This window comes from Dama dama, chromosome 33 (genome assembly GCF_033118175.1).
Source record: "Dama dama isolate Ldn47 chromosome 33, ASM3311817v1, whole genome shotgun sequence".
NCBI lineage: Eukaryota > Metazoa > Chordata > Mammalia > Artiodactyla > Cervidae > Dama > Dama dama.
Genome location: NC_083713.1, coordinates 16,889,817 through 16,904,486, shown reverse-complemented (window position 1 = coordinate 16,904,486; position 14,670 = coordinate 16,889,817).

Here is a 14,670-nt window from a genome sequence, read left to right as displayed (position 1 = left end):
TGCCATTCAACTTAATAACCACTAGTTCCAAATAGGCACAACTCTATAAGGAGGAAGAATAGGAACCTAGGATCCTAGATGGAGCCTAGATGAACCTCAGTTCAGTTCAGTTTAGTTGCTCAGTTCAGTCGTGTCCGACTCTTTGTGACCCTATGGACTGCAGCACACCAGGCTTCCCTGTCCATCACCAACTCCCAGAGCTTGCTCAAACTACTGTCTGTTTAGTAGGTGATGTCACCGAACCATCTCATCCTCTGTCATCCCCTTTTCCTCCTTCCTTCAATCTTTCCCAGCATCAGGGTCTTTTCAAATGATTCAGGTCTTTGCATCAGGTGGCCAAAGTATTTGAGCTTCAGCTTCAGCATCAGTCCTTCCAATGAATATTCAGGACTGTTTTCATTTAGGATTGACTGGTTTGATCTCTTTGCAGTCCAAGGGATTCTCAAGAGTCTTCTCCAATACCACAGTTCAAAAGCATTAATTCTTTGGTGCTCAGTTTTCTTTATAGTCCAACTCTCACATCCATGAGGCTTTCCTGTTGGCTCAGACGGTAAAGAGTCTGCCTTCAGTGTGGGAGACCTGGGTTTGATCTCTGGGTCAGGGAGATCCCCTGGAGAAGGAAATGGCAACCCACCCCAGTACTCTCACCTGGAAAATTCTGTGGATGGAGGAGCCTGGTGGGCTACAGTCCACAGGGTTGCAAAGAGTCGGACATGACTGAGTGAGTTCACTTTTCACATCCATACATGACCACTAGAAAAACCATAGCTTTGACTAGATGGACTTTTGTCGGCAAAGTAATGTCTAGTTTTTAATACACTATTTAGGTTTGTTATAGCTTTTCTTCCAAGGAGCAAGCATCTTTTAATTTCATGGCTGCAGTCACCATCTGCAGTGATTTTGGTGCCCCCCCCCCCCCCCAAATAAAGTCTGTCACTGTTTCCATTGTTTCCCCATCTATTTGTCATGAAGTGATGGGACCAGATGCCATGATCTTAGTTTTCTGAATGTTGACTTTTAAGTCAACTTTTGCACTCTCCTCCTTCACTTTCATCAAGAGGCTGTTTAGTTCTTCTTTGATTTCTGCCATAAGGGTGGTGTCATATGTGTATCTGAGGTTATTGATATTTCTCCCCACAATCTTGATTCCAGCTTGTGCTTCATCATGCATATTGCATGTTATACTCTGCATATAAGTTAAATAAGCAGGATGACAATATACAGCGTTGACATACTCCTTTCCCAATTTGGAACCAGTCTGTTGTTCCATGTCCAGTTCTAACTGTTTCTACTCGACCTGCATACAGATTTCTTGGCAGGCAGGTCAGGTGGTCTGGTACTCCCATCTTTTTCAGAATTTTCCTCAGTTTGTTGTGATCCACACAGTCACAGGCTTTGGCGTAGTCAATAAAGCAGAAGTAGATGTTTTTCCAGAACTCTCTTTCTTTTTCGATGATCCAACGAATGTTGGCAATTTGATTTCTGGTTCCTTTGCCTTTTCTAAATCCAGCTTGAACATCTGGAAGTTCATGGTTCACATACTGTTGATGCCTGGCTTGGAGAATTTTGAGCATTACTTTACTAGCATGTGAAATGAGTGCAATTGTGCAGTAGTTTGAACAGTCTTTGGCATTGCCTTTCTTTGGGATTGGAATGAAAACTGACCTTCGCAGTCCTGTGGCCACTCCTGAGTTTTCCAAAAATGCTGGTATATTGAGTGCAGCACTTTCACAGCATTATCTTTTAGGATTTGAAATAGCTCAACTGGAATTCCATCACCTCCACTAGCTTTGTTCAACGTGATGCTTCCTAAGGCCCATCTAGATGAACCTAGATGAATCCTAGATGAACCTAGGATCTTGATGCTACATCTACTCTGTGCAAATTGGGGTATATCACATAATTTAATTGAGCCTCAGTTTCCCTGTCTGCAAAGTAAATTGAATGAAGTGTTCTTCAGGATTGCTTTGGACTCTAAAACTTTGATTTTATTTTCATGTTCAAAGTGTTGGAAAGTGATTGTCATAAATAAGTTACAAACAAGGTACTGTGAAATTTCACAAGAGGAAATTGCTTCTAACTTCATATTTCATGGAAAAACCTATAGATATATTTTCATATGTAAGTGAAAAAATGCCTTTGGGTCAGAGAGAATGGCAAAGACAGGAAGCAGAAAATGGTGAAGCCATTATAGAGAACAGTGGTTAAACTTTTTAAAAGATTCATCCCTTTTTCTTTTTTTTTGGTTTGAGTTTCCTGTATTTCTTTTTTTTTGAATTGGAAAAAATTTCTTTATGGTGTTCAGCCATACGGAAATGCTAATCAGTTATAATTATATATATATCTCTCCTTTCCCTTGTAGGTCTCCCTCCCCCTTCCAGTCCCACCCCTCCCCCTCCAGGTTGTCGCAGCTCCAGGCTGGGCTTCCTGTGTTATATCGCAGCTTCCCACTGGCCAGCTATTTTACTCAAGATTGTATATATGTCAATGCTACCTACTTTCTCAATTTGTCCTACCATCTCCTGGCCCTGCTGTGTCCAAAAGTCTATTCCTACATCTGCATCTCCATTCTTTCCCTTCAAATAGGTTCATTAGTACTGTTTTTCTAGATTCCATATATATGCATTAATGTACGATACCTGTTTTTCTCTTTCTGACTTACTTCGCTCTGTAAAACAGGCTCTAGGTTCATTGATCTCACTGCAACTGACTCAAATTCATTCTCTTTTATGACTGAGTAATATTTTATTGTATGTATGTACCACATCTTCTTTCTCTCTTCATCTATTGATGGACATCTAGGTTGCCTCCATGTCCCGGCTATTGTAACTGCTGCAAAGAACATTGGGGTACATGTGTATTTTTTAATTGTGTTTTTCTCAGGGTGTGTGTCTAGTAGTGGGATTGCTGGGTCATATGGAAGTTTTATTCCTAATTTTTAAAGGAATCTCCCTACTGTTCTCCATAGTGACTGTATCAATTTACCTTCTAACCAGCTGTGCAGGAGGGTTCCCTTTCCTCCACATCCTCTCCAGCATGTATTGTTTGTAGACTTTTTGATGATGGCCATTCTGATCGGTATGAGGTGATAACCTCATTGTAGTTTTGATTTGCCTTTCTCTAATAATGAGTGATGTTGATCATCTTTTCATATGTTTATTGGCCATCTGTATGTCTTGTATTTGGACATGTCCTGTATTTGGAGAAATGTCTGTTTAGGTCTTCTGCCCATTTTTTTTTGAGTGAATTGTTTGTTTTTCTGATAGTGAGCTCCCTTTTCTCTTCTTTATAAAAAAGGGCTAAACAAATACAACAAAACTTCTCTAATAAAAAGTCCCAAGTAAATAAGAACCAAAGATTAAAGTAAAAAGATTTTATTTCTGATATGCAAAAAGAAGGTCACTGAAGAAAATTTGTACAACACAAAAAATTTAAGGGAGAAAATAAAACACATGTAATTCCAACATGCAGAGATAATTACTGTTAATATTCTGATATTTTGGTGTACTTCCTTCAAATCTTTACTTTATGCATAAATATACATATATTTGTGTAATTATGGTCCCATTCTACACATTATTTCATTATCTGTTTCAGAACATAATATATCATATGGATTGCTCCCACTTGACTCATTTTTGGTTTGGTTTAATTCTATACTTCTCAGTCTGCTTTGTCAGGGATCAGCTTTGTCCTTAATGGTACTCTAATGGGTCTCTGGAGTAAATGGATGCTGAAGTTTGGTCATAATAGGAACATTTATTAAGATATGGTGGGTACTTTCCACCCCAGAGAATCTATTCATTTGCCATGGCACTCTAGGTTCCTAGAGAGCAAGAATGAATCTTGGGTACCACTGGGGCACAGTATTGGACTTGAAGTAAGTGCTTGTGTTTGCTGAACTACACTTTTAGAGTAAATGGTTCTTTTAGAGGAGGGCCAAATGCAGAATTGTCTTTCTTGCTGGAGACTAGAGGAAACTTCTGTGCATTTGGTAATTCCTGATCAAAGGCAGCATTTCTGTACTTTCTGGAGTTTTCCTGTATGTAGTACTTTTATACATATCACTAGAGGTGTGTGTGGTGATTTAAGCAGAGGCATGGAAAAAAATAATTTCGGTGGAAATATATTTTAATGTGTACTAGTAAACATATAACTCAAACATCAACCTTGTGATTCCAAGCATCTTATCACTTAGAAAAAAGCTAAATTCAACTTCAGGAAAAATGTTAAGTAAATAATAAGACACAAGAGTTATGAGGATATGGTAAAAATTGTGAAGGTTGAAACAGAATGACAAATGTTTGGAAACAACTCAGCCAGATTTCCTGGATCAGGCAAGGGTATGAATACTTTTCCTACTGTCTTGGCTACTTCCTTTCACATGAGAGGAGATGCTTACTACCTGTATGTGTATTATTTCAGATTAAAATTGTTCTTTGCATTCCTGGTTACTCTCTTACTGCTTTTGAGCAGATCTGAAAGGATGTTTTCCAATATCCTCTGAGAACATCAGTTATCATCAACATCTTATCAAGCACCATTTGCTGTTCTCTGGTGTTTTGTTGTTGTTGTTGTTGTTGTTGTTAATTATGACATTGTAATTGCTTTTGTATTTCCATCAAGAATTGTCAAGTGTTCTATGGGAAAGCTGTGTCATTATAGTAGTTGAAAATATTTAGCAATATTTTTATAGCCATAGATTCTAATTCAGGCTCTGCATAATTAGCTATGAGACTGGAGACAGGGAGTTCTGCTATTGATAAAATGAAATAGATGATCTTTTTTGGGGCTTCCCTGGTGGCATGGTGGTAAGGAATCTGCTTGCCAACACAGAAGACTTGGGTTCTGTCCCTGGATCAGGAAGATCCCCTGGAGAAGGGAATGGCAACCCACTCAAATATTCTTGCCTGGGAAATCCTATGGACTGGCAGGCCATAGTCCATGGGGTCGCAAGAGAGTCAGACATGACTTAGCAACTAAACAACAACAGAAACAACAACAACAACTTGAGTTGCTTATAACTCTAAAATAATCTTTTGTTCCTGTGTTTCCGACCTCTGTGTTTAAATATATTACAGAGTTAAGGTCGTCCTCCTTTGTACCCTGTGGTCTGCTGTACTGGGCTACTTAGAGCTCCCAGAAGTCACCACGATCTGTGCGATTTCAGTTTTGCTCCATCTCTCCTGTTTTTGGATATTAGGTTGAAATTCCATGAAAATAGAGCATTTGTGTCAGATGTGAGAATCGCCCTGCCCATTCTGTACTACGAAAGATTCATTCTTAACCTCTGATACAAATAGTAATCAAGACGAAAGTTTATAATTCCCTAGGAGGAATCTCTCTATTTCCACACTTTAGAGTTCGGAAGTCCAAGATTCTTTCTATGAAACTTGGTATTATTCAGTGTGATTTTTGTATGCAGAGGCTATTATTCAGAATTTTAAGCTTGACTTAGAAATTTACAATGTATGTATGTGCTCAGTTGTATCTTACTCTTTGCATCTCCTGGACAGGAGCCCGCCAGGCTCCTCTGTTCATGGAATTTCCCAGGCAAGAATAGTGGAGTGGGTTGCCATTTCCTACTCCAAAAAATTAGCAAAACTTCGTTCTTTGTTAGACTTTTAAGTTTAGCTTGCATATCTTATCCATTTGGTTTATAAGCTTAGAAGATGTTAATCACATGTAAAGAGCCTTTGGTTAATATTTGTCCTAATTTAGTTAAGCACATTCAGATATTATAAAGTCCTCTATATATTTAACATACTTTATAACTTTATATATGTTCCTTGACCTAATAAATCTTCCCAAATACTGACCAGTTTTTTAGTAACTCTAGAAAGTTAAATTTAGAAATATGGTGAACATAGATGTTCAATGTTTTTTATAAAGTTAGTTATATAGCAACTTAAAAAATTAGTCTAAACCAATCATCCAATTATATATTTTAAATTGGAATCACAAGGCTGTCACTCTAATAATTCTAATTCTTCTAAATATTGCAAGTACAGAAAATACAAATATGGACAGACTCCTTTCTAACACAAGAATTTAACATCATACTTTTGATTTTCTTAAACATTTGGATTGTGTTGATGGAGAAGACTTTTGTGAGTCCCTTGGACAGAAAGGAGATCAAACCAGTTAGTCCTAAAGGAGATAAACCCTGCATATTCATTGGAAGGACTGATGCTGAAGCTGAAGCTCCAATACTTTGGCTACCTGATGTGAAGAGCCAACTCATTGGAAAAGACCGTATTGTTGGGAAAGATTGAAGGCAGGTGGAGAAGCAGGCAACAAAGGATGAGATGGTTGAATGACATCACTGATTCAATAGATATGAGTTTAAGAAAGCTCCAGGAGATAGTGAAGGACAGGGAATCTGGTGTGCTGTAGTCTATGGGGTTGCAAAGAGTCAGATAGGACTTAGTGACTAAACAACAAACAACAAAACATTTCCATACTTAATTTTAAATTTTCTTGGGTTTGAAAAATGTGAACTCCTTAAATGAGTTACCATCACAGTTAACTGAGGTTACCTTGACCAGACATTTGTGTCTACTCACTGTTCAGATTTCAGTGGAGAAATGGGAGCCACTGAGCCACTTTGAAAGTGAAAGTGTTAGGTGGTCAGTCAGGCCCATTCTTTGTGGCCCAATGGACTGTAGCCCACCAAACTACACCAAGCTACACCAAATTCCACCATGGAATTCTCCAGGCAAGAATACTGGAGTGAGTAGCCATTCCCTTCTCCAGGGGATCTTCCTTACCTAGGGATTGAATCTGGGGCTGTTGCATTGCAGACAGATTCTTTACCATCTGAGCCACAAGAGAAGCCCTGTTGGTAGTTGCTAAATCAATAACTCAGTGACTCAAGCAGGATGCTCATATAGCTCATGTCCGTGGATTTGAGTTTTACAGGTTGCTTAATTCTTTGGTGTGTTCAGAGAAGTCTACAAGTTTTCCTTCATCAGTATAATCACTTGATAGATTTTACATTTCTTTATCTTCTGTGATAAGTACATATCTTTCCCTTCTAACTCACTTTTGAACTTAATGAGATTCTAAGGTATAAAGTATCTTTTCTGAGTAAACTTAGATTTAAATCAGATAAAAGCTTAGAATCTTCATTTTTCCTATTTTTAGCTGCTCAGGAATATTAAAATGACATCTGGTTGACATTGGATGTTTCTCATGCTTTTATTTGTCTTGCAGTCCTAATGTAGCAGATCTATGACTGGAAAGCAAAGCTCTGGCCTGGGTTTTGTAGATCCTCCCTAACTTAGTTAAATGGCCTTTAGTTTGTTCCTACTCAGGGTCAGATGGGATTAGTCCTGGATGCTGAGTTCATTCTAATGACCCAGGAATTCAGACACCTTTAATTCTTCTCACATGTAGTATGGAATTCAGACCAGGTCTAGACTGAATACTGGGAGTAAGAGAAAAATGTGATTGGGAGGAAGAGGCTCCGGACTAATAATATCTCTCCTCTCACTTCAAACTTAAGCTCTGTAGGACCATGTTGTCTAGCTGAGTTGTTGGTCCTTTGCCAGGGCAATTAGGCACTCACATTCTCCATTGTTTCTTTAGAATCTTCTAAGTAGGAAAAAAAAGGTGTCAAAATAATAAATGATTTTGTATATTTCCCAGATGCTTCTTGATGGTTGGTAAATGATGAATAAGATTATAAAGGTTTATTTTGGGAAGAGAGTTTTGCAGGAGAATGGATACATGTATATGTATGGCTGAGTCCCTTTTCTCTCCACCTGAAACTATCACAAGATTGTTTTTTTTTTTTTTTTTTTTAATCACAAGATTGTTAATTGGCTATACTCCAATATAAAATAAAAAGTTTTTAAAAAAAAAAAAAAATGTTTTACTCCAACAAGAATAAGTTGTTATTTACACACTAAGATGCTCTTTTTGGATGTTGATGAGGGCTAAGTTTAGTTACTTTTTTTTTTAATTAATTTTTTTATTGAAGAATAATTGTTTTACAGAATTTTGTTGTTTTCTGTCAAACCTCAACATGGATCAGCCATAGGTACACATATATCCCCTCCCTTTTGACGCCCCCCATCTCCCTCCCCATCCCACCCCTCCGGGTTGATATAGAGACCGTGTTTGAGTTTCCTGAGCCAGACAGCAAATTCCTGTTGGCTGTCTATTTTACATATGGTAATGTAAATTTAAATTTTACTCTTTCCATACATCTAACCCTCTCTTCCCCTCTCCCCATGGCCATAAGTCTATTGATACAGCCACTATGGAAGACGGTATGGAGATTCCTTAAAAAACTAGGAATAAAACCACCATATGACCCAGCAATCCCACTTCTAGGCGTATACCCTGAGGAAACCAGGGTTGAAAAAGACACATGTATCCCATTGTTCATTGCAGCACTATTTACAATAGCTAGAACATGGAAGCAACCTAGATGCCCATTGACAGATGAATGGATAAAGGAGTTGTGGTACATATACACAATGGAATATTACTCAGCATAAAAAGGAACACATTTGAGTCAGTTCTGATGAGGTGGATGAACCTAGAGCCTCTAATACAGAGTGAAGTGGGTCAGAAAGAGAAAGATAAATATCATATTCTAACGCACATATATGGAATCTAGAAAAATGGTTCTGAAGAATTTATTTACAGGGCAGCAATGGAATTTAGTTACTTTTTGATGGCAGCATTGGGCTTTACTTTCTTTTAGCGTCCCACATGGGTTAGTAAGATTGTTGATAGGGGTTGGAATCTAGTCTCAGGATGTGGAGGGAATTGACTGACCTGAGGGAGAGACGACCAGCCTCAGTCATATTAGCATCAGGGCCCATCTAGTCAGACTCTAATGTAATTGTTTAGTCTGTCAGGATGCAACTTTTCGTCCAGATTGACTTTTTTTCTTTCTTACAGTTTTGTATTCTTTATTTTGTGCCCTTATATTCCTTGCTTTCTTTTTGGTTGATAAGAAGCTATTTTCAGAAGTCACCTTGAAAAATTTGTCTTTTCTAATGTGGGGCTAACCAACACTCCACTCCGCCCAACCCCTCACCTTAAGAGAAAGCATTTTTTTTTGTGTGTGTTTTACTTAACAGATTTGATGTCTTTGAGTTTACATTTCATAAGCACAGGGAAAATAGGATAAGTCTAAATGAAGTCTCAACTGCAGTGAACACATTTATGACTGTCCTCTTAATGTGGATAACATTTTGTTCTAATAAAAGGTAAGGCTTCATTTCAAGGGCACTCTCTGGGTAAGGCAGATTCTTCAATTCCTCTGTGTTTTGTTGAAGCTCGTTATGTGTCTGAATGACTAAAGGGAGAATGGATGTGTTTATATTCCTCAATGGCTGTCAGTTGTAATCAAGTTCAAGTAGCAAACAAAGCTCAAAGTGAATGAACACAAGGGTGTCATCTATCAGTGGCATCTTCATTTTTGAGCTATTGTGCCATTCACACTAAAGCCAACAGACAGACTCTGTGGTAACCAAACACTGCGTATCTCAGTTTAGTTCATTCAGGTTATTGTGGATATGTCATTAACATAGGAGTGGCCTGGAAATGAGCCAATTTCTCTGTTCTGTATCTAAAAATGGATCACTGTCCTGCTGAGAATACTGTGAAACCAATGTAGAAAATCATTTATTATGGAAGGATACAGTTCTAAAGGCTGAAATCCTCAATCTAGATATTAGAGCAAAAAAATCATTGAGGACTTGTTTGCAAAGTTTCTTTGATTGAATGACTAGTTTTTTCCCTCTGGTCTCTTTTTAAATAAATGATAGGCTACCCATTTTTGGGTGAATATATTATAATTGACATCAATAAGAATCAAAAGTTAACATAAATAACTTTTTTTCCAGGGAAGACTCTTAGCTGTAAAAAAACTAACTGATTCGAATAACTCAAGTGAAAATTATTCACTGAAAAATACTAAGAGCTTGTGGAATCTGAGAAGCGTAAATAAGCTGAATTGAGTTTCTAAACCTGAGGCCGAGAGATGAGCTTCCTTGTTCTGTCTTTCCTTCTCTCTGCGTGTTTTTTCTCTTCCCTCTGAGTTGACTTTCTGTGCTTACTCATCTTGCACAGGGACCCATATGGCATCTCAGCTATGATTTTACATGATCTGTTAGCTCCAGTGCCTATATCAGGCAGGCTTGATTGAGTTCCAGTGCCGCAATTCCAAAATCCATACAGATGAATCTGATCGATAATTAGTAATACGCTGGCTTGACTTAGCTCAGGGTCCCCTTCCTGACTAGTCAGACACATTCAAGAATGATGAACGATGGTCATGGAGACTTGAGTGTGCTGGCTGTGATTGGAACAGGCAATAATAAGCATCCTGCTAAGCCTACAGGGACTTCCTTGGTGGTTCAGACGATAAAAAATATGCCTGCAATGTGGGAGATTGAGGTTCAGTCCCTGGGTCAGGAAGATCCCCTGGAGAAGGGAATGGCTACCCACTCCAGTATCCCTGCCTGGAGAATCCCATGGACAGAAGAGCCTGGAGGGCTACAGTCTGTGGGGTTGCAAAAGAGTTGACATGACTTAGTGACTAACACATTTCTAGTCTGTATGCTAAATCAGTGACCTGAAAACTTTTCCACCGTGACCCACAGTACATTTTCCCCCCATTTCATCCCAGCATTCTTCTGTGTGTTGATTTTTGAAGCAATACTTCTAATTATAGGTGATATACTCAAGTATTTCCTTTTTGGTTTCTTTCCATCCCAGTTCATCCCATTAAATAAAGACATGCTGCTCTTGTCTCACAAGATTGATTTCATGTTCCACTAATGAGTTGTAGCTTTAGTTTCAAAAGCACCGGTCTGTATTTTTCTTTATATTGCTTCCCTTTGTAACCCTTATTATAATTATAATTGGCTCCCCTATTATATTTTGTAATTTCCTTTGTAGGAGAGATCACAATGAAACTGCCTCCGTTGTTAAACTGCAATCCATATTAAAGCAGAGACTGTGTCTGTCTTGTTTACTACTGCATTCCCAGCACCTAACAGAGTTCCTGGCACATAGTAGATGCTCAATTGAGTAAATATTGATGAATGAGTAAATGAAGATCCAAACAGACAGCACCCTTAATGGGCTCACCTGGTTCTTTGCAAGAAGGAGATTCAGGTACATATAAAACTGGCTACTCTGGTTATAGCCCTGCTGATAGAAAAAGCAGGTAGAAAGGCCCAGCAGGAGACTCAGTGGAGCAAGGAGGGCAGGCCTAAGAGCGAGGTTTCTGTATCATCACCGACCGCTGCCTGAAAAGCAATCCATCAGGGAAAATGTACTGTCATAGGGGAAGAATCAGTTTCAAGCCTGAGCTCAGACCTCGGTTCATCTCGCATTCATTCCACAAAACTGCAATGCCTTTTTGGTTGGCTTTTCAAAATTTTAGTTTTGGTATTTTCCTTTTTTTCCCCCCCATTTATGTTTATTAGTTGGAGGCTAATTGCTTTACAATATTGTAGTGGTTTTTGTCATACATTGACATGAATCAGCCATGGATTTTTCATTTTATCTTTATAGCTCATGATAGAAGCAGAGAAAGAACTACATAATATCTTGATTAAAAAGAAACCAGGCCACATTATCTGTTTCCCAAGGAGACAAAGACATCTGGTTGGGAGATGGATTGCACACAGAGCTCCGTTCCCTGTTTCTGTGAGCCTTCTCTTGGCGATCACTGACTCCCGTCACATCAAGATTCATTTAACTCACTTCTGCGATTTATGGCTTCTGCTTGTCTCTAGCAGTTGTTTGAAAAACTGCTTATTATAAATGGATATTTTTAATGGTGTCTCATATTTTCTTTTCCCATTTGCCAAGATCTTAATCTGCAGGACAACTGAACAATTACAGTGGTTTCATTTATAGACCTACTAAATGATCTGCGGGTACAAAGCTGTATTTACATACAAAGCAATTCACAGACTGATAAGTGTTCCATCATAGCTCACTGGCATCTGCAAAGCAGGACTGAGAGTTCTATTATTTTAACTCTCAGCCAGTTATATGCTCTAAATATTAATTTACAAGGTGACAACCCTATACTTTTCTAAATAGTCAACTTACTATTGGATTAAAACTGTCAAAGTACAACTTAATACATTATACATATGATCTAGTGCATAAATTTATCGTCTGTATGTAATTACAACTCTTTTAGGAAGGAGAATTTATGTCTTAGGGCAGTTATTTCTGAACTCTTTTTTTTGTGTGCTGTATGAACTTGCAGGGCACAGGAGAGGGAGGAGGGAGTTTCCTTCTGTCATTTGCAGTTATTCCAGCTTTAATCAAATAAGCATGGGGCAGGTATGACTCAGGAACCTGAGTGAATGAAGCTCAAGACTTGTGGGGAAAAGTCCTGCTCTTTCGGCTCAGTCCCATTTGGTTCCTTGAAGACAGTGGCTCTACACACTTTGCGCCAAGCTCAGAATGGGAATACTGGGGGCTGGGATTCTTGGTCTCTTTCATTTGAGACCTTACCAATTCTCCCGGCACTCTGTGGGAGTGGGGTTCTGGTTTCTACTCTACAGTAATCCATAAAACTCAGTCTCTCCTAAGGCCCATTGGAGAAAAAGAAGTACATGTTACTATTTATCATTCAGGATATATTGTAAGAAGTTAATAACTACACACACACACACACACACACACACACACACAACGATACTATGCTCTTTTTCTCCCTTTATATATACCCTCTATGTATATACACTGAAAATAATTTGTCTTTGAAGGTCTGCTTAGCTAATGAGTTTTTTTATGTTCGAGAATTATTTATTGATTATACAAGACATGCGTTTGATATAGAAGTCATGTGAAATGTTATATTTTAATACATTAAAAATATCTTCTAATAATATTAAGCTTTATTTTGAAAACAGCTACACCTTAGAGATGGATACTAAAATGTATATATAGAAAATGATCTGATGTATAGAACTGACTTCAAAAATGACTGGGAATACAGGATAACCAGAGGGGTTATACATGAGACACACATACATGGCCGTGTTGCTAATAATCTCTTTTCCTCTATATATGTTTGAAAATTTCCTAATAAAAGTTAAATATGTATAATTGTAAATACATGTCTTTCTACCCTCCACTCCCACACCCACAGGGAAAACTGGTGGAAATGTGATGCAAATCTCACAGTCATGGAAGGCTGCCAATATATGTCATGCAGTGTAAATGCAGGGCCCGCATGCCCTAAGTTGTCATAGCTCCCAATCACTTAGTGGCACTAAAGTGCATGCATTTACTTCCAGGAGTGTTTAGCACATGTTTCTATTCATTTCCTCATCATTAAATCTCAATTGCAACAGCACCGGGTGCCACAAGCTGAGAATCAGGTGAAGCTTCCTGTGAAAATAAATGCAGAAATTCCCAGTTGTGTCTATTCTAATAAAAGCAAAGGGAACATTTAATTACTTATTTTCTTTTAGGAAGTAACGTCACTGACAGGGTTATAGCCTGCTGTCCAACATGCCTACAGATTATTTACGTACAAAGCAAAGCTAGGTCCCCCCCCACCTAACTCCACAGGAGGTTGCCCATATTGCTGTTTTTGATGCTGCTTTTAATTACACTAGAGTTTACTCCATATCACCCAATGATTCTCTCAGGGACCCCTAGACTGACCATGTACAGAACTACAAACATTTATATAATGCAGTTGAATATATGATATATGAAGTTTATTTTATTTTTTCTACTTGTAAAAGTTTTATATTTGAAGACATGTTTACCAAAAGGTATTTCATTTATAAAGCTTTAAACTTTCCTTAGTTTATCAGGTTTTGTTTCATATTTAACATTTATTAGGAGATAGATTTTCCAAGTAGACCTTTTCATCTGAAATATCATAGGAATTGGGAATTGTAAAGAGGAAACTTTTTATATTCTTTACATCTTGGGTTTTTCACTTGCTTTTTGTTTGTCTGAAGCCCCGTCCTCACCTCTCCTTGGCCAGGGGAGGAATTTTTGTTCCTTTTTCGAGGGTTAGCTCGGTTCTGATCTGCTTTTTTATATCATCCCCACACAATGATGGCTTCTCACTCAGCATATCTCTGCTATTGTTATTATTTTTTTTTTTTAAAGGTTACTAATTTTTAAAATCGCTAGTTAGTTATTTTTTGGCCGTGCTGGGCTTTCGCGGCTGCGCCGTGGAGAACGGGGCGAGTGTCCGGTTGTGGAGCGGGGCTCCAGGGCGCAGCCTCAGTAGCTGCGGCGCGCTGGGTCAGTCGCTCCCCTGCACGTGGGGTCCTCCCAGGCCAGGGACCGATCCTGCGTGTCTCTTGCATTGGCGGGGGGATTCTTTCCCACTGAGCCACCAGAAAGGCCTCTCTACTGCTGTTCTTACCTCACTGTAAGAGCATATGTCACTGTTGTCCTTACCTCGTTGAAAATTTTGCATTTTCCTATTAGATTATAAGCTTGTGGACAGCAGATAATAACATTTATTTATTTTTTTATTTTTTATTTTTTTCATTTATTTTTATTAGTTGGAGGCTAATTACTTTACAATATTGTAGTGGGTTTTGTCATACATTGACATGAATCAGCCATGGATTTACATGTATTCCCCATCCTGATCCCCCCCTCCCACCTCCCTCTCTACCCGATCCCTCTGAGTCTTCCCAGTGC